Genomic DNA, 21,517 nt, shown 5'->3' with positions numbered 1-21,517 from the left:
TCCTTTTGACGGACATGATGTGCTCTCCCACGGATCGCTGAGGTGGCATATCTTCAAAACCACTTAATTAGGGACGGAGAATTTTTCCTAGGGGTAGTCAATCAGCTAATTATCACAGCCATGCGTCTCTCCTTGATTTTTTTTTCATTTTTTCCCACCTTACCAAATATGGCCCGACATGCTGACTTGATTGCTCCCTGCGTTTTCTGCCATAAATGCTCCCTAAAATCAGGACAATTACCATTTTTTCCTTTTTTCCCGCCTTACTAAAGATGGCTGGACACACCGTTCCTTCTCATTTCTTATTCCTTACTACTCCTCTCCTCTTGTCACATTGCTGGCAGCCCAACCAAGTTTTCTTAGATTTATTATAGCTTGTGTTTTTGCTGGCCGATTTTGCATATTTGATATGCTCCCTACCTCCTTCTGCCAAAACATGAATGGCCCACTCGCCACATCTGCATGCAACACGAAAAAAAAAAACCAGATTTACATGTGTTGCTCAATTATTGGGACAAAGTTCATTAGTCATGCATGCATAACAGATCGTATCTGATAGACATCCATTCCGTTCATACTCATCTGTACAAAACCCACCCGTAGCTCAAACCCACGCCAAGAGATGGAGGGCTCAGATGCCTGCTACCACGGATCGATGACATGGAGGCTGGAATTTGGAAATAATCTAGACGGGCGCTTATTTTTGGCATCGCAGTAATTATACGATGGCATAGTTATGGATTGGCGATTTCCTTTCCTTGTAGTATAGAAACGAATTAACCCCTCGGGCAATCGTGATCATCTCTCTAGGGAAACAAGCCTCATTGGAGATACTCCTCAATTAGAGCCTTGCATGTGCATGCTGTGTAGTATGCATGGTATAGGTTTTTATTATTCATGTTGCCAAAAAGTTGATGCCTTCCCATACAACGAGATCTGAGATGGAGGCAAAGGTCCAGCTAAGCTGCCCACAAGTTTGACACATGTATTTCAATTCAATCGAAAAAACAGTATATACATAAATAAAGTCTTGGCACGCTAACATGAAATACATGATCATATCTTCAAAACCACTTAATTACGGGATGGAGAATTTTTTGTATGGGAGTCAATCAGCTAATTATCCCAGCCTGGCGTCTCCTCAAATTGTTTCCTTTTTTCCGTCCTTACCAAAGATGGCGGCTGTGACTTGATTGTTCCCTGCGTTTCTGCCTATGACTGCATAAATGCTCCCTAAAATCAGGGTTCTACACACCCTTTCTTCTCATTTCTTATTCCTTACTCCTCTTGCCACATTGCTAGCCGATTTTGCATACTTGATATGCTCCCTACCTCCTTCTGCCAAAACATGAATGGCCCACTCGCCACAGCTGCATGCAACACGAAAAAAAAAACTGATTTGCATGTGTTACTCTATTATTTGGTATTATTTGGAGAGAGTCCATTAGTAATGCATGCATAACAAATCGTATCTGATCCGTTCATATTCATGTGCACACAACCCACGCGCAGCTCAAACCCACGCAAAGAGATGGAGGGCTCAGATGCCTGCTACCACGGATCGATGACATGGAGGCTGGTATTTGGAAATAATCTGGACATGCGTTTATTTTTGGCGTCCCAGTAATTATATGATGGCATAGTTATGGATTGACGTTTTCCTTTCCTAGTAGTATAGAAATGAATTAGCCCCTCAGAATACGCCGGATCGATGATCCTGATCATCTCTCTAGGGAAACAAGCCTCATTGGAGATACTCCTCAATTAGAGCCTTGCTTGTGCATGCTGTGTAGTATGCCAAAAAGTTGATGCCTTCCCATACAACGAGATCTGAGATGGAGGCAAGGTCCAGCTAAGCTGCCCACAAGTTTGACACATGTATTTCAATTCAATCGAAAAAAGGTACATACATAAAAGTCTTGGCACGCTAACATGAAATACATGATGGATGGTATTGGCATGTAGCCGTGGCCGGAAGACAAATGACACCCTCAGCCAGAGAAGGAGCAGTCATGCTTTGCGACCGTCAAGCGCACCGCCGCTGCACCCAAGCGAGGCGAGTAAGAGCTGAGCGGAACATCAAGCTGATATCTAGTTTGATGTTGTTGCGTGCTACTATGAGAAAACTACTATGAGTAAGAATCAGGTATATGTTTTTATTATTCGTATTGCCAAAAAATTGATGCCTCACATGTTGATTTTAACGCTCCTCCCGCCCCGGCCCCTTGGCCATCATACCAGATGCCGCCAGCGATGGAGGCAAGATCCAGCTAAGTTTTTTAGTTTAACCTAGGTGCTAAGTTGCCCACAAGTTTGCATATGTATTTCAGTTCAATCGAAAAAGTCCCATGTTTACCGGGGAAGGAGATTAATGGCATGTTTAATATTGTGATGAAATCCCAGTTAATTATTGGAAGGCGAGTCAATTATGGATTGGTGATGTACTTCCTCTGTTACCTTGGATCAGCGCCGGAGCAAATTATGGAGTTGGTTAAAAGATTTCAGCTTCAACAAAACTGTTTCTCAAGGACTTTCCTACGCATTAACATGAACGAACCATCATATCAAATACTACCCCCACCGATCCATATCTTAGTACTAAATTTTAGACACTTATTATGGATCGGAAAGGAGTACCAATTCGGATGAATTTTCCATTATCATTTATGATTGGTCTCTTAGAGAAATATAAATGAAAGAATGGTCATTTTACACACACTAAGAGCTTATATATATATGATTGGTCTCTTAGAGAAAGCACACATGAAAGAAAGGTCATGTTACAAGCAAGGTTTCAGGCGCTAGGTCTTCCCTACCCACTCCTTGGTAATTAAATATAAATGAAAGCAAGCATATATATAAGGTCTTAGTGAAATAAACTCAGAACTGCCAGAATGATTGTATGATAATAAACATTGCCTCCAGATTGCCCTAGCAACCCGTCTAAGCAGAATGAGAAAAATATTGACATCACCGCCACCATAGTTCCCATCGAATGCTAGGGAATTCTATGAGCTCCAAGTTACATTTCGTTAGCTAAAAATATTTACAAAGTGAACACAAGATATACTTAATCGATTAGATTGTTTCTTTCCTTGGTATGTGCTAGTACAATATATGTATAGCAGAACTGAAGCTAATTTTCAGAAAGAGATTGCAGCTTCAGCAATCACGCAAGATATCTAAAGCAAATTCTTGACACGACAACTTGAATCTGGGACAGGCCAATGATTGGACATAAACACATAACACTAAATGTTGTTTTCTTGAATCTGGGTCAGTTAGATTCTCATTTCTCAAACTGTGAAATACACACCTAGGTTCCTTGCACACACATCAGCTACCATTGAGTAACACATCTATTAACTCCTTGTTCTACTACTACCGCAGAGCAAACCATTCCGGGGGAAAAAGTTCAATAGATTGCAAACCTACAGATTAGAGCTACAGAACACTGAACAAACATATTAACATTGACATTTAACTAGTAAAAACAACATCTGGTTAGAGGTGCCTTCGGGCGAAACGTCAAAGTGATCAACCATTGTTCAGGCCACCAGGGCACAGCGGTCGTGAGCTTCCCACTGTGTGCATCTCGAAACCAGCTCACCAGCTGATCGTGCTAGTGCCACGCACCGGTAGTTCGGGCTCATTCTGGTGCTATCCTTGAATGATTCTTTTTTGAATTTCTTGCTCCACTGTTCAAGTTGTCGCCAAGGACGCACACATGCTTCAGCAGGATCCTATCACACATGTGATGAAGACCTTTTAATCATGGCATTCAGAAACAGTAAGGCATATATACAGTTGTACAAAAATATATGTCCAAACATTCTGGCAAATATGCAAAAGCACTAGTCATGCATGACTGGCCTTATTACAACCGAACGTGTTATTGTGAATGATGTGCGTTTGCATCAGAAAAATTTGACACCGTTAAACGAAGAGTACAAATCCAATTCCTGGAGAAAACATGAAAAATAAACATGCCCAGTTGTAATGTACAAACCAAAGATACACTCCATTTAGTGATCAATTCAGAGTCGGAAGCCATTCAGATCCATAATATTGACATGCACATTTAATTTTAAAGATGCGACAACTTACTCTTGCTTACAGAAAGGAGAAAAAATATCTGAATGAATACATTAAGTTCACAAGAGAGAAAGGAAGAAGCAAAAGCTCACCTAAACAATGGAAACGAAGAAGAGGCCACGGCTGACACGGTTTGCGGCGCTCTGAACTCGTTGCCATCGCACAACAGCGAGTGGAAGCAGGAAATAGTCTAACCCGAGGGCCTTCAGCTTTCTATGTGGGGCAGCTGCGTGCAAGATGACAAGGATCTTGTCAGGCTCCTGAAACTAGCATCTAAAAACATATGAGTTTCACAATTTCCAGTACAACCAAGCTATTCCGGTAATAAGAATGGAAACATCCAACTGAAGAATAGATTGAGGAGTTGATGACTTACATTAGTTGTAGCTTGTGGGAGCCGGTGTGGTGCTTGTGTGTTTTAGTCCAGATGGGACTTCTTCAGCGTGCACCCAGTAGCACAAGCTTCCACAAGCGACGGGCACAACTGGTAATGCATCAACACTGGCATTCAAAGATCAAAGACGGTGCAACAATAGCATGAATACAGGCATGCTTCAACTGGAGCTAAATTGCGCATTTGTGACCTTGGTGATGATAAAGCAGCATGCTCCGGAAAGATATGGTATTTTTTCATATAGATCATCATGACATGTCTATTCACGAAAACACATGCTAACCGACCACAAGACACAAAAAAATCAATACTGATAGACCAATTTTTAATTAAATAGCAGCCACATAAAAACAAGGCAAAAGACATGTGCTAGTCTGATCTGCATCTCACGATAATAGCACAGCTTGTCACAATCTAGTAGCTTAGCAAACTTGCAGCATGAAAATTAGTCATAATGTAGTGATTAATGCAAGCAACATTTTGAAGATGCACAAATATGTAAGAAATGTCTTTTTACCGTTGGAATACAGGCAATGTTTTTTGTCAATGTACCAATGATTTTACAAATAATTTTACTGATCAGCTGTAGGCTCCTGTCGTCTAGAACCATGACATAAAGACTAGAATGGTACACAAACCAGGGAGCAAATATTAGAGAACATATAAGCCGCATCAACTCCATTTTGTATGAATCTCATGTTAGATCTAATTACCAAACACTAAAATGTTTTTGTCCGTCTAATTAAGCATAGTTGTGCATCCAAATTAAACAGAGTTGGACTGAATATATACAACTAATGCTGGCGAATAAACCAAAACAAAACAGGAACTGCAATGGGCAGCAATAAAAAATTTCAGCAGTCTTCACACATCACAGAAAACAACGGGTTTCAAAATCGAAGTGTCATTAAGAAAAAAATACCTGCACGGAGAAAAGCACTACTCATAGACCCTAATAGTGTAGCAAGTATTGCATCACAGAAAACAACAAGACCAGCCTGTACTGCAACAACACCATCTCCGGGAAGAAAAAGAACAACCACATTTGCAATTAACGAGGACAAGTTCAGCACGAAGCAAATCCATTTGATGTGGAGCAAAACAGAAAGAGGGGATTGATAAGGTTCAGTTCAAAATTATTTACCTCCTTGTCGCTCATGACAGTATTGGCGCGGGGAGCATAAATGTGTCAAGGCAAAAACAAAGATTTGACGGCTAGAAAATCGAGTTTAGCAAGAGGAGATTCTTAACTACTGGTTATTCTAGCAAATCGTGTTAGCCTATGAAAAAGCATGGACACTTACCTATTGGTTATTTTCTGAATAATGTGGAGCCCTATCAATGGATCAAACTATTGATATTAAATAATAATAATAAATGAAAGTATGCATGGCTAACATACATATGTTCCTTTATAGCAAGATACTTCAGATGTTCAGATATTGTGGCATATCATAGTAGTAACTACAAAATTGCAAAGTGCTTCTCATTATCACAATGCAAGGAATAACAACTAACTTGGATATTCGCTATATTGCCAGCCAAAGGAAAATATCAGGGAGTGCAAATATAAAATAGGATATGAATATTAGGTGCCAAATATCCTAAATGAGCATTGGCTTCTGCACTTGTGAGGTTGCAAACCTGAAACCAATATTCGAAAACATATTATTATTCACTGTCTATAATCACCCAACAAGTTTGCTAGCAACACGTTCAAATAGCAGGATCTTCATACAAAGTAGTTCACACATACTTTTTCTACGGATGGTATTACAATCCAAAAGTGAGCTCAAACCGCAAACTGCATTTCGGTCCATAGTTCTTACAAAGACGGTCATGCAGAAGTAGTCTATCCTACTTGGATCTTTAACTCAAATATCAAAGTAGTCTATCCTACTTGGATCTTCAATTCAAATATCAAAGACGACGCAACAATAGCACGACTATAAGCATGCTTCAGCTGGACCTAAATTGCGCACTAGTGATCTTGGTCATGATAAAGCATGCAAGCTCCAGAAAGATGGTAATTTTTCATATAGATTATCACAGGTCTATTAACGTAAACACATGCTAACCGACCACAAAACACACAAAAAATCAATACTAATATGCAATTTTTTTAAGAACAAAAAGATGTTCGATTTGGCTTTAGAATTGCAGAATAACAGCATAGCCGCATAGCGACTGATCAGTCCCAAAAGATGGCATGATTAGAAGTTTTTCACCACTGGACAATCATGAACAACTACACTAAAATGAAATTTCAACATTGTACTCTAAAACAAAAAAAACTATTTTAGACATACAAGCAACAAATTTGGCACTATGGCACACGAAATGCACAAATGAGTCACGAAAGATGGTGTGTTCTGTTAATTTTTTTCATCTTTGTCCAAACAAAACACTGTCTAGAAACAAAACACACAGTGAATGCATTAGCAAGATAATAATAAAGTAATGGGAGTACCACTAAATAAGACTAATCTGGAACATAGTCAAATGACGAAACCCTCAATACTTGTGGATCATTAAAATTTGTTCGATTTGGCCTTAGAATTGCAGAATAACAGCATGGCCGCATATCGACCGATCAGCCCCGAAAGATGGTATGACTAGCAAGTTTTTGATCACTGGATAAGAATGAACAAAACTGATAATTTTTACATTCCAAATTAAATTTGAACCAAAGAAACAAGGAAGTTCTATTTTGGCGGAATATCAGGGAACTGGACATCAATATTGCATATTTGGCAACATGGCACATTGAGTGTTTTGTTACTGTTTTTCATCATTGTCCAGCCAATTTATTATTCACAGCAAACAGATGAGAAACATAAACAATGTGGAAACCAAGGAAGAATGGGATAGAAGAAAAATATTTTGCAGAAATAATTAGGAACAAAATGATCAGTGAGCTCAAATATGCCATTAGACATCCAAGGAAGGATCTAACAGCAGTAGCTCTCAAGCTAGGTTGGGCGAAAACTCTTAGGCAGCAACTGCGGGTGTTTTGAGAAACAAGCCTTGATTTTATCATCACTGAGCATACATTACCATCCACTGAAGTAAATAAAACCAAATGGAAGTAGAGAGAAATATCTATGTGCAAAATTGCATCAGACATCCAAGGAAGGATCTAGCAGCATCAGCTCTCAAGCTTGGCAGGGCGAAAGCTCTTAGTCGGCAACTGCGAACTTTTTGAGAAACAAGCCTTGATTTCATCATCATTTGCAATGAAAGAGCCAATTGAAAATACTATGAAGACTGCTAAATTTGATTTTGAAACGGACGGGGAAATAAAAGAATTCTTTTTTCGAGAAAACGCAAATAAAAGAATTCTCAGACGTCCAAGGAAGGAAGTAGCAGCATCAGCTCTCAAGCCTGACAAGACGAAAGCTCTTAGGCGGCAATTGAGAAAAAAGCCTTAATTTTATCATAATCACCATCTTTTCCCAGTAGCAAACCAACTTCAAATAAATTAGAATTGCATTAAAAAGAGGGACCTTATTCGATTCTGCTAGAGATCTCCTCGACACTTCTAGACAAGGGAGCTTGTTTGTCTTCATCACAACAACCTGCAACAGCTTTATAGTTAAATACACATACAAGTTCTTTGTTTATAATTTAAAAACTAAACCTCTAATCCAGTGACAAATGAACGGAGTGATATAGAAGCAGCAACCCAAAACAAGAATTGGATTAGTCAGAAATAAGCAAACTACTCTTGTATGAATGGAAAATCACAAAATACTACCATGCATTAGGTCCACTACATACAAGTATCTTTTGCAAAAGACCATTGAAATGTATAATTTGAATCAGTTAATTATGACCAAAAAGCAGGCAAAACTTAAGAATGCATATATCAAAGTTCAGCTTTTGCAGAATCATATGCATAGCTCTTCACAAGGATGCATAGGAGAGAAGGGAAGAAGCAGAAGGGCACTTAGACCATTGAGAGGAAGAACAAGCCACGTTGCCACGGTTGTGGAGCTGCGAACTCGCCGCCTGCAAGGGCAGATATGAAGCGAGAAGTACTTGAAGCCAAGGACCTTCGCCTTGCTATGAGGTGCATCTATGTGCCAGATTACAAGGACCTTGACAGGCTACCTGAAACGAGCATATGCAAACATATGAGTGTCACAATTTTAAGCTCAACCAAGTTATTCAGGTAAGCGCAGACAGACAGATCTTACTAGAGAAGAACAATTCAAGGAGTGGATGTCTTACATTAACTATAGCTCGTTGAAGACAGTGAGGTGCTTGAGTGTTCTTGCCCAGATGGGACTCTTCTTGAGTGTTCACCGAGCAGCAAAGGCTGCCACCAGTGGCAGACACAGTGAGACGAGCCCGTATTGCATCAGCACCATCGCAGGGAAGAAGTCCACCTACAGTCGCCATTGACAAGGACAAGATGAAACATTTCAGCATGAAGAAACTCCATTTGATGTGCAGGAAAACAGAGGGGAAGGGGGAAAACATGTGTTGAATTAACTAACTACATATCTAAAATGGTGGACAAGATAGCGACATTCTTGTGCCAACTATCAAACGTTCACAACTGAATGACTAGAATATTTTCGCATCAAAGTAGTTTTACTTAATCTAATAACCGAAGTTGATTAGCTGAAAAGATTTACATACATACAACTTATAAAGGCAAATACAGCACCTAAAAGGAAATGAAGCAAAGGGCTGAAAAATGCAGCCAAAGCCTGTCATGAATGGAGAATTATATCAGTTGCAATATTAGCACAATCTCAGTTGGTAGACAATAATAGAGTCAGTGTCAGATGATTTGTAAAAGGTTCTACAGTTACAACATTTGAAATGTATACATCTACTAGCTTAAAGCATCAAACACCGGAATCACTCACAAATCCTAAGGATATCAAATTATTATCTCTGAAACTGTACATCGAGCAGGATCAATTTTAACACTTCCAGCTGTAAGCATAGTAGCATGACGGCCTGTATCTATAAACGTACAAATACTCATGTAGCATTTTCTTTTTCACGCACATGTTTTCAGTGAATCTCAGGCTAATTTTAATTTCAAAACAACAAAAATCTTTCCGTCTGTCTGTCTAATTAAGGTGCAGCTGCTAGACAGATTTATTCATCCAAAATTAAACACAGTACAGTTGGACTGAATACACCTAACACTGACGAACAAAGCAGCATATTCATCGGCCATCAATCCATCTGATCTTGCCTAGCTACAGCCAGTACCTTGTGATGCAGATTTCGACGAGCTCGCAAAGACGCCTGCCGTCGAACATAATCAACCGAAGAGGCCGGTGAGCTGCGGCTGCCGGACTTGGCGGCGGACGACGGCCCTCCGTGGCTCACGTCACCGCCGGCGCGTCCAGGTGGCCGGAACCGTCCTCGTTGGCGTGAAGATGGCCTCAGCGAACCGCCTAGGTGATGCGCGCAACACGGCCAGGCGAGTTCGACAACAGCCGTCCGCCGAAGACGCATGCCAAGGAGGCGGCGGCCCGACGAGGCTTGACTGGTGGCGCAGAGCGATGAGGTCGGGAGCGGCTCATGGTCAGAAACAACATCGCCTTCGTTGCGCATCCCCACCGGAAGCCGGGACGACGGATGCAGCTCCGTCCCTCCCTGCCCTTGGCCCGCTTGGCCTCCTTGCCAGGATAGCTCGTTGTGAGCGAGCATGGATGCTCCCACGAGCCCGGCGTCCCTGCCGGCGGCAGCGTCCCTGCCGGCGGCGGTCTCAGGCGGCAGTGTGCCGGTGTGTTGGGTAGAGGGATGTGAGGGTCAAATTAATTGGATCTCACTACTCAATTACTCACAGGATTTTCCTCCTTTTTTTTCCTTTTGACAATATACTCACCTCACGGGATTAAATTAATTGGAAATTCTGCGATAGCTTCTGGGGTGAGAGTCGGGGAGAAATTGGGGGCTGACATGGAGACAATCAGGTTCAGTTAAAACTTCAGTTATCTGTACATCTCACCTAGGTTACAGCAAGAGCTGACATGGTGACACAAACTGAAATCGTAAACCACATGTGCAACATTTGTACACAAAGATCGAGATCAAGTTTTGTACTAGCACTTTACATGGAGATTAAAAAAAAATTAACTACTCTACCAAGTGAATTTATTCTGAAATGTGATGAAATTTTCATGTTATTCCTATCTATGCATTGATGCATGCCTCATGTGAGCTCAGGCTCTTTTTAGGACAGCGATGGAATCTCATCTCCTACTCCTACGTACGTGAACATCAAAATACAATCTAGTCAACTGAAAAAATTGAGAGAGAAGCCTGATTGGGGAATGAAAAAATATCAGATAGCATATCTCTGTCAAAATATGTACTGGAGTTAGATCAAGAAGAAATGAGTTTGAGATGTGAGCACCCACCGTTGTCGCCGCCGTCCGTCCGGAGACAAGCATCAGTAAAACGGTGGTATCACCTCACGGCCATTATGCCCAGAACACGTCGACATGCCTCGCCGGCAACGTGCATGAAAGATACTTCATGGCATTCATACACTGCATTGTGGTGGAGGCTGAGAGGTTTATGGAGGAAAGATGGGACGTTATGGGAGGATGAAGAGCAGAGCAAACGTGAGGAATTTATAGGAAACCATGGAGGGTAGCTGCGAGAAGGAAAGGAGCGGGGAATGCGGAGAACCGATGGATGTGAGCATGATCCACGTGACTAGTGCCAGGTGAGCCGGCAGCCATTGGATGGGAGAGGGAGGGATAGGGAACTTGCACGCACGCCCCAGCTGATTTGTGGGAGGAGGAATCAGAGAGTAATTGACTTGCATTGGTATAATTGATTCGCTTTAATTTTTGCTCTAATCACGGAAAGAATGGGACTCATTTTCCTACTGAGATGGATCGCATGCCAAATGCATGCATGTGTCCATCCTCCCTCTTGATTAACTAATTGGAGGTAATTACTCCTTGACTAAGTAATTGAAGGTAATTAATTTTTTTTAGGCCATGCAGGCATGTACGTGTAGTAGCAGTAGTCTAATAGGTTGTTATATCTACCAACCTATTAAACATATATATATATATATATATATATATATATAGGTCTGCTATTCTCGAACCGGTTCGAGAATAACTATTCTCGAACCCTTTCTGAACTTCCGCGTGTTTCACAAGTGAACTTCTCGACGGAATACCAGAATTGCATATTCGTGCAGACAGTATTTTCATGTTGATTTTCAAACCGCTTATCGGAATTATTCATATAATATACCGTTGGATTCGTATAGTAATTTCGCATCTTTATCATGTTCATTGTTTTTCGAAATTATCTACTGTTTAAAAATAATTTTGAATATACAAAACAACATTTTCACGGATTTCAGCAATTCCGTGCGGTTTTGAGGTCTAATTTCCAAAAGGTTCATCGGATTGATGCATATGATATGTCATTGGAAAGCTGTTGACTAGGCGCAACTTTTTCATATAGATCATTTTCTCCAATTCTTTATAGTTTAAGAGCAGATTTGAAAAAGAAACATGATTCTACTTTCCAGAACACTAGAATTACATATTTATGCGGACAGTAATTTTAATTTAATCTTTGAATCGCTTATCGGAATGATTCATAAAATATACCGTTGGATTCGTACAGTAATTTATCATCTTTTTCGTGTTCATTGTTTTTCCAAATTCTCTATTATTTAAAAATAATTTTGAATATACAAAACAGTATTTTCGCGGATTTCACTAATTCCGTGCAGTTTTTGAGGTCTAATTTCTAAACGGTTCATCAGATTGATGCATATGATATGCCATTGGAAAGCTGTTGACTAGGCGCAACTTTTTCATATAGATCATTTTCCCCAATTCTTTACAGTTTAAGAGCAGATTTGAAAAAATATAATTCTATTTTCCGGAACATTAGAATTAAATGTTTATGCGGACAGTATTTTTAATTTAATCTTTGAATCGCTTATCGGAATGATGCATATAATATACTATTGGATTCATATAGTAATTTCGCATCTTTTTCGTGTTCATTGTTTTTCCAAATTCTTTATTGTTTAAAAATAATTTCGAATATACAAAACAACAGTTTCGCGAATTTCACTAATTTCGTGCAGTTTTTGAGGTCTAATTTTCAAACGGTTTATTGGATTGATTCATATGATATGCCATTGGAAAGCTATTGACTAGGCGCAACTTTTTTATATATATAATTTTCACCAATTATTCACAGTTTAAGAGCAGATTTGAAAAAACATGATTCTACTTTTCGAATTTCTTGTTTTTATTTACTATTTTTTGGGATTTATTTCCGAACCACTTGTCGGAATGTTCCAACTGAAATTTTGTTGAAAAGATATTGATTAGGTGCAACTTTTTCGTGTTGAATTTTTTACAGCAAACTTCCTCGAGGTACAATGTGAACTTCAGGACGTTACGAAGTGAACTGTCATTTTGACCAAATTGAATTTCAACAAAATGTAGTTGTACGACGTATTTTAAAGTGAACTTCCATGAGATGGAAAGTGTACTTCCACGCGGTACAAAGTGAAATTCATTTTTTACAAAAGTGAATTCCCACAAGAAGTAATTTTATCGGCGTGTAAAAAGGTGAACTTCTACGTGGTGCCAAGTGAACTTCCTCGTAGTGTACAAAGTGAACTACTGTTTTAACCTAAGTGAATTTTGACAAAAAAAAAAGTATTTCAGCTTGTTTGACAAAACGTAATGTGAACTTTCGAAAAATGATGTGAACTTCCAGAAAAAGTAAAGTGAACTTCCGAAAAAAAGTTAAGTGAACTTTCGAAAAATGAAGTGAACTTCCCGAAAATGAAGTGAACTTCCCAAAAAAGTAAAGTGAACTTCCGAAAAATAAAGTGAACTTCCCAAAAAAGAAGTTAACTTCCGGGAAAATTATAGTGAACTTCCAAAAAAACTAAAGTGAACTTCTGAGAAATGAAGTGAACTTCCCGAAAAATGAAGTGAACTTCCGAAAAAAGTAATGTGAACTTTCCAAAAATGAAGTGAACTTCCCAAAGAATGAAGTGAACTTCCGAAAAAAGTAAAGTGAACTTCCAAAAATGAATTGAACTTCCCAAAAAAATGAAGTGAACTTCCGAAAAATGAAGTGAATTTCCCAAAAAAATGAAGTGAACTTCCGAAAAATGAAGTGAACTTCCCAAAAAATGAAGTGAACTTTCAAAAATGTAAAGTGAACTTCCGAAAAATGAAGTGAACTTCCCAAAAAATGAAGTGAACTTCCCAAAAAATGAAGTGAACTTCCCAAAAAAGAAAAGTGAACTTCCGAAAAATGAAGTGAACTTCCCAAAAAAGTGAAGCGAACTTCCGAAAAATGAAGCGAACTTCCAAAAACTGAAGCGAACTTTCAAAAATGAGTTCGGCGGTATGTGGCGTGGGTTTGATAGTAGGCGGGATGGAGTCGGCGGGAGGTAAGGTAGGGTGGGGTCATCGATAGGTGGTGTGGGTGGGATCTTCGGAAGTTGGAGGTGTGGGGTTGGTGGGTGGTGGTGGTGGGGTAGGGTCGACGAGAGGTAGGGTGGGGTCGACGGGCGGTGGGGTTGGCGGGCGGTCGCTAGGTGGGGTGGGGTTGGCGGGAGGTGGGTGGGTTGGGCCGGCGGAAGGTTGGATGGGATTGGGTGGTTGTGTCGGGTTTAGAAGGTCTTTAGAGATGGGTTGTAGAATAACTAGTCTATAACATCCTGGGGGGGGTTCTAGAATAGCTATTCTAGAACCACTCTTAAGGGGGGTTCGAGAATAGTCTTGCTCTATATATATATATATATATATATATATATATATATATATATATATATATATACATGCACCTTTTCTTTTGACACTTCTTTTTAACATAACAGGCACCCAAGTGCCCAACTTTAAATTAATAAAGCGACAGGACAAAGTTTGATACATGAATGCTTGTCGAAGTCGAAGTCCAATTACGAAAACAACACAAGCACAAGATCAGGAAAACAAAAGCACAGCTTGTCGAAGTCGAAGTCCTCCACGTAGAGACATCAGGGAGTAGGCAATGCAGCGTCGAAGGAGTTGTCGGCTGCCTTGAGGAAGGACCAACATGTCTGCAGGTTGGGGAAGAGGCAGAACCATCCTTGTCTGACACCGAAGAGGGACCCTTCCCTCTCGTCCTGGCTTGAAGGACGCCTCACCGTCGGGCGCCGGAAGCGCTCACCCAGAGCTGGGGAAGGTACTGCCCACACCCAAGGCAGAAACCAGGGCTACCTCGCCGAAGCCAACACACCAAAACGAACATGAATTACCACCTCCAAGGAGCGTAAGCTGGAGTCGCAGTCGTTGAAGAAGCAGCGGGACACCAACCAGGACGGCAAGGGTGAGCAGGAACCGACAGCGGCGCTGAAGCTCTGTCCCTCCACACCCGCGGGCAGTACTGTCGCAGGGGAGGGGAACCGACTCCACCAGCGAACAGCAGCACAAGGCGGCGCAGAGAACACCCTCACAGGGAGACGGCCACGGACCCGTCGACTTGCCGAAGCCGGCACCACTTGGAACACCACCACCAGCCACCTACCCACCTTCAAATCCCTCAACCGGCAACCTGCGTTCCCCAGGCAACGCCTCCAAGGAGGAAGCGACGCCCATGGCGCTGCCGCTGCCCAATCCGAAGGATTTTGGGTTTTCACCAGGCAACAAGGGCCGGGGTGGGGAGATCAGCGCCTCAACGGTGCCTCAAGAGGGAGCGCGGCACCCGAGAGCGTAGCCATCGCCATGGTCAGGCCAGCCGACCAGGGATTTCTCCCGGTCCTGAACTCACAACACTAGCACCCCACCGCCACCAGAGCCAGCACCCCATGGACACGAGCGACCGGATCTGGGCGGAGCAAAGATCAAAAGGGGAAAAAGGAGGCTGACCTTCAGATCTGGCGAGGGGAACGCCGGAGCAGCCTCCACGCCACGACCGCCACCCTCCGCCACCTCGCTGCCCTGCAGCCGAGGACGACGGCAAGCATCCGCGGATGCCACTAGCCGACCTAGTAGACGCCGCCTCACCTCTCGAGGCCGCCGCCTCGGCTTCTGAAAGCCCCCAACCAGAGCAGTAGGGCGGCGAATCCTCGCCGCCACCTTCACTGAATACGACCCGGGCTTTGCCCAGCAACCTCCTCGGGTAGCAGCGAGGCGAGGGGAGGGTTGGGGAGGGGGATGGCGGCAGAAACCCTAGGTCGCCCCCGAGTCACCTTGGAGCGAACGACGCGAGCGCCAAACTGTTTTTCAGTTTTTTAAATCTCCTTCCTTTTGACACTTAACATAGATATTCCATTAGTTTGTGATCATGATGAGATCACGAACTATCAACGGCTCAACACAACCACAAGAACTTTGTTATATAATTTTCTTAATTATCACACGACGGCCAAACCGTATGGCTTATGTAATTGCCGTGTTCTATGTATATATATTGCTACTTTTAAATGTGAAGTCTCTATGTATAACAACCTTCTCCGCCACCCCATTGTATATTCGACCCCTTCCGGCACAACAAGTGAGGGTCTCGCAGGTGCTAGCTAGGGGAGGAACTCCACTGTAAGAGACCCACGAATGACGAGAATAACATTTATCTGAAATTTCTAAGTGTGCTTTAAGTTTTTTTTTAAATATAATCCAGGTTCTCGCAAGCATCTCTATCAATAGATCGGCATATTATGAATTTTCCATCTTGAAAGACTAGCTCACATCACGTCTTCGGCGACATCGAGGCATCTAGAACCCTCGAATCTAGACCCCCAAAGTCGACTCCACTCTTAATCGCTGCTGCCAAGGCCCTTCATCTTTGTTGTGATTGTTTTCTCATGCGTGTGAGGGTCACCTGGAGTTGTTGCAGCATCAGTCATGCTTGCTCGATATAAACCGTCTACGGCAATTATCGTTGTCGGGCCAGCCTTGCGCGTCGTTATCCATGCCACCACGCGTCTTGGGCTCAAGATATAATTTTCTTGTAGGGAGGAACTCGACGAGTAAGAGATGCATGACAGTAGTACAACACTTGACTAAAAAATAGTATCCATGCTTTCTGTTTCTTTTGATTAAAATCTAGGTTTCCAGGAGGCTTTCTATGAAGAACCCATGTGTTAATCTATTTTGCAGGCCTTGCAATGTCTACCCCATTAGATTTCCATCATAAGTTGTAATTTTATGTGTATTTATTTTTTACTTGTGTTATAATGGGTCATATGCATATGAAAAACCGCAAAAGAGGCCAATTACTTACATAATTCGTGTCACTAGCTTCGGAGTGGGGTTTTGCAATGTAAGTCTACAATCTTGGTGCGAGATAACAATCTTGGTGCGAGATAGTCCTATTTCTGAGGCAGATACCACTTTAGAGTTGTTCATTGTATTTTCATATTTGCACCCCCCTTCAATACCAATATGAGGACCCATGCAAAAGGGGAAGTATTTTGACCATTGCTCACACAATTTTAGGTGAAACCCTATTTTGTGGACCCCACATCATTTAGTGCCTTGCTTGACTTTCAAACTGGGCCCAACATTAAAACTGCTCAAGCACGTGTCGCTAACTGGTGCATCCCACCACCGCCGAGCCTAACCTCTATAGATCATCTCCCTGCCCCGGCGCAACCACACTCCACACGTCTACTCTCTCCCGAAACCACCCCTTGATGAATTCGCAGCAGTTGTAGGAGGAGATAGTTCAGGCTACATGCCGGCGGCGACACGGAGGAAGATGATGATGGATCGTTATACCTAGGGCGGAGGATTTTTATTTACTTTCTCTGATTCATATTACTTGACACTAATATAAATGTATCTAGACACAATTTAGTTGTAGCTACATCCATTTTAATTGCAAGCAATATGGATCGGAGGGAGATTATGCATTTCATGTCGATTGTATTCTTTGTTTTTTTGTTGATATCCCATTTTTGTTCTTTGAACTATATAAGGGTGGTATTCAACCTTAATATACAAACAAACTCCTCCCCACCTCACTCACCTAGAGCACGTCGGAGATAAAACCTTGTATAATATGTGTTGTCCACCTCGTGTCCCTATCCGCGACATCAGATCCTTGTTCGTACAACAACTCCTTTCCCCGCCACACCACCCTCCTTCGATCACCAGACCGTCCTAATCTCCGTTGCGTCACCCTCCTTCGACTTGACACTCCTTCTGTATGGGCTTTGTGGCGTTGATTCCCGTACGTGTTACTTATAATTCGATGATCACCAAATGCTAGCTCTCAAAAAATTTGACCAAGAATCTTGCACCAGTCCCCGTTTATTAATTTGAACATGTAGAATGGAGTAGAAAGAAAGAAAAAGGACGAGAAAGAAGAATACACTGGATTTTTTTATCAATCGTCGAATCAGGTCCGCCTTTGCATATCATAATTTGAACCACTTGTGCCAAAGTTGTAATTTTAGATGACATCTAGCAAGATATGACCGATGGAGCGGGTAAACTTAATTATCATGCCATGTATGGTATCCTCATCAACACGCGCTCAATTGCGTGAGGGAAAAGTGCCCGAGTGTTGTCGGAGTCTGCACGAGTCCCCTCTATTTTTCGTACTTGCATGAGTAACAAGGAATTTGTTGTTGACCGTGGTAGAGAAGCCGGAGTCCATGTACATAGTAAATCCTTTTGCGTTACATTATCACTTTCACCATCTACCTGCAAAATAAAAGCACTAGGAAACATCATTAAACTTGAACATATGATTGGGGGTGGGGAGAGGGGGGTATGTCGCCTATATATAACTGCCACTGCAAACTATCACTGAATGTTGGGATCCAATCTCCGGTCTACATGCCTTCCCCGACATGACAACAACATCACATTATTGTAGTAATTGTCCGATCTTTCCACCGTGACACGTGAAATCTCTGAAGTTGAACTAGTTTTTCATGTTCATCAACTCATCCATGTTTATAAAATTTGAATTTACTTAAATAGTAGCCCCACTTAATCATTTTTCCCTAAAGTGCCTTCGGATTCTTGATTTCTCGATTATGTGAGCTAAAGGAGCATGAGTTTCGTGAAATACTTGAAACCAACTCAAGCATAACTTCTAATGTCATGTAAAGATTCAATTTTTATTATAATTAAATCATCGGTTTCGATACTAATTAATTTTTTCATACATAATGCTACTTAATTTTTCATACGCTTATTAAACCGGTAGAATGGAGTAGAAAGAAAGAAAGAGAAGACAAGAAAAAGAAAGATGCGCTAGCTTTTTTATCAATCATGGGAGTCAGATCCGCATCTGGCCAGTAGGTAGATATATATATTGGCCTCGTCAACTCACGTACGAAGCTATGGCCATTTAGATCGATCAGGTAAATGGTGGAGACCCCTTTGCTATGCCTGCTTTTCTTTATCTAGGTGATTAGTTTGGGTCTTTGTCTACTTTCCATCGACTCAATTGTCTTTGAGCACTAGCTACCTAGTATTTCACACACATGCAACATACGACCCGTACAATGGTATATAGCTTTCCGATCCATTTTGCTCTAAAAAAACTAGCCATCTCTTCTTATCCTAGCTGAAGTGGATCGATTACTTTTGGGCTGCTAAAGTGGGTGTTTTCCGGCCACTTCAAACGTAACAACTCAGACCCAATAATACACAATATCTAGACGAAGTCATGATTTTATGTGTCCGTACTAGATGGGTCTTGGCGTCCTACTTCTTTATCCAATGATTTTATCTGTCCTTACCACTTTGGCGACGCCATATCCGTCGCATACGAGCTCCGAATCTGGCGTGTGACTAGCCGTCAGAACCGTCTTGTGAAGTTGGCTTCTCCCCGAGCGCCCCGGACTTGTGATTTTGCGTAACTCCACGGTTTAACACTTCAAGAGATTTCTTTCGCTCTGCAGTGAAGTTGGACCCCAGAATCCACCGTTAAACTCTCCCGGCCAAAAAGAGCCCTCCTCAGCCTCCGAAAATGGCCCGCAAGTTCGGCTACACCCAAAAAATGGTCGGATTTTTATATCGATATACTCGAGCATATTTACGTCCCCACGAGTACGCTGTAGCCTCTCGCTCCACGCGCCCTCTCGTCCCGTCGTTTTGAGCATTACCTCTCACTCCATGTGGCATTCTTGTTACGCACGACTTTATCACGTGCACGGATTGGCGGTGCGAAACCAAGGGTTCCCCACGCCACCTCGCCGCGGTGCCTCCTCGGAGATCGTGTTCGCTCCATGGAGAAAGCAGGTACAAACCATTTGATGCGCTAACCTCGTCCCACACGCCCCTTAACGATCCACAAACGTTTCTACTCGTCGTGTTCCCGCGCGCCTTTTTCGAGTCGATGGAGCGCCGAATCGGGCCCGTCATCTCGCGGATGTCGGCAGATCAACCATCTCTAGCGCCCCGCTTTGGGAGGCTACGGCGCCGCCATTAGGTTCCGATGAGTTTCCCGCCCAAATTTGCGTACCGGCGGCTTCTCCCGCGCAGTATACCGTACCAGCAGCGTTTTCCCGCCCAAATTCCCGCACCTACGTACTCGATGAGTCTTGGCGCCCTACTTCTTTGTCCCATGATATTATGTGTCCGTACCACTTTGGTGATCCGTCGCGTACGAGCTCCGAATCGAGCGTGTGACCAGGCGTCGGAACCATCTCGAGAATGTGGCCTTCTCCCCGAGGCACCGGACTTGAGATTTTCCATAACTCCACGAATTAACACTTCGAGAGATTTCTTTCGCACTGCGGTGAAGTCGGACCCCAGGATCCACCGGAAAACTCTCCCGCCCAAAAAGAGCCCTCCTCGCCCTCCGAAAATGGCCGGCAAGTTCGGCTACACCCAAAAGGTGGCCGGACTTTTATATCGATATGCTCGAGCATATTTACGTCCCCACGAGTAATCTGCATCCCATCGCTCCACGCGTCCTCGTCCCGTCGTTTCGAGCATTACCTCTCACTCCATGTTCTATTCTTGTTACGCGTGACTTTTTACGTGAATGGATTGGCGGCGCAAAACCAAGCATTCCCCACGCCACCTCGTCGTGCCGCCTCCTCGGGGATCGTGTTCGCTGCATGGAGAAAGCGGGTACAAACCATTCTATGCACTAACCTCGGCCCATGTGCCCTTTGCGGATCCACGAACGTTCCTACTCGTCATGTTCCCGCGCTCCTTTTTCGAGTCGACGGAGTCGGGCCCGTCATCTCGCGGACGTCAAAATCCGGAGATTAACTGTGCTCTCTAGCACCCCGCTTTGGGAGGCTACGACGCCGCCATTAGGTTCCGGTGATTTTTCCGCCCAAATTTGCGTACCGGCGGCTTCTACCGCCCTTCCCGCCCAAATTCCCGCACCTACGTACTCGATGGGTCTTGGCGCCCTACTTCTTTGTCCCGTGATTTTATGTGCCCGTGCCACTTTGGCGATGTCATATCCGTCGCATACAAGCTCCGAAGCGGGCGTGTGACCATCCATTGGAACCGTCTCGATAAGGTGGCTTTTCCCCGAGCGCCTTAGACTTGTGATTTTCCGTAAATCCACGATTTAACACTTCGAGAAAGAACTCACCCCTAAAATCACGGCACACTAACTCTGTATCAATCGCTTCCCAGCTGGCACAAATAATTTAATTTTCGTCCTTGGTCAGTGGGATTCGCCCTTGGACCTTCCAAACCCAAACAAATTTGATGAATGTTCAACTTCGAGCTCACCCTACGCCGCAACCACACCAGTCGATCCTCTACCAGCGCTGCCGGCTACATCCCGGCAACTCCCCGCCCCACCGACCACCTCCTCGGAGCCCCCTCCTACCCTCTATCTATTCCACTGATCGGAACAACCAAATCGCTCCCCAATAGAAACCCTAGACAAGGATCCCCTGGAAAAAGGTTCGGTCTTTTTCCTCCATGGCGGGCTGCGGCGGCGCGGCAGAGGATGTTGGTGATGCTGGCGGAGGGAGGACTGGTCGTCAACGGCGGAGGAGCAACTGACTGGTATGTGCCGTTCGTTTTTCAATCCGTAAATCGGCTTTAGGGTGGCCTGGATACCTGCTTTTGG

At 43.0% G+C, this 21,517-nt stretch overlaps 4 non-coding genes across 4 annotated transcripts; all 4 read right to left on the bottom strand.

Annotated features, from left to right (window-relative positions):
• Positions 1-6,635: 6,635 nt before the first annotated feature.
• LOC124650686 lies at positions 6,636-6,726 on the bottom strand. The gene has a single exon (XR_006987113.1). It is a non-coding gene; the product is annotated as a small nucleolar RNA SNORD96 family (small nucleolar RNA).
• Positions 6,727-7,037: 311 nt separating this feature from the next.
• LOC124650681 lies at positions 7,038-7,129 on the bottom strand. The gene has a single exon (XR_006987110.1). It is a non-coding gene; the product is annotated as a small nucleolar RNA SNORD96 family (small nucleolar RNA).
• Positions 7,130-7,416: 287 nt separating this feature from the next.
• On the bottom strand, positions 7,417-7,537 carry LOC124650851. Its single transcript, XR_006987257.1, has one exon. It is a non-coding gene; the product is annotated as a small nucleolar RNA SNORD14 (small nucleolar RNA).
• A 67-nt stretch (positions 7,538-7,604) lies between these two features.
• Positions 7,605-7,725, bottom strand: LOC124650847. Its single transcript, XR_006987253.1, has one exon. It is a non-coding gene; the product is annotated as a small nucleolar RNA SNORD14 (small nucleolar RNA).
• Between the last annotated feature and the right edge of the window lie 13,792 nt (positions 7,726-21,517).

This window comes from Lolium rigidum, chromosome 4 (assembly GCF_022539505.1).
Source record: "Lolium rigidum isolate FL_2022 chromosome 4, APGP_CSIRO_Lrig_0.1, whole genome shotgun sequence".
NCBI classification, from domain to species: domain Eukaryota; kingdom Viridiplantae; phylum Streptophyta; class Magnoliopsida; order Poales; family Poaceae; genus Lolium; species Lolium rigidum.
This window is presented reverse-complemented; position numbering and strand designations above follow the sequence as displayed.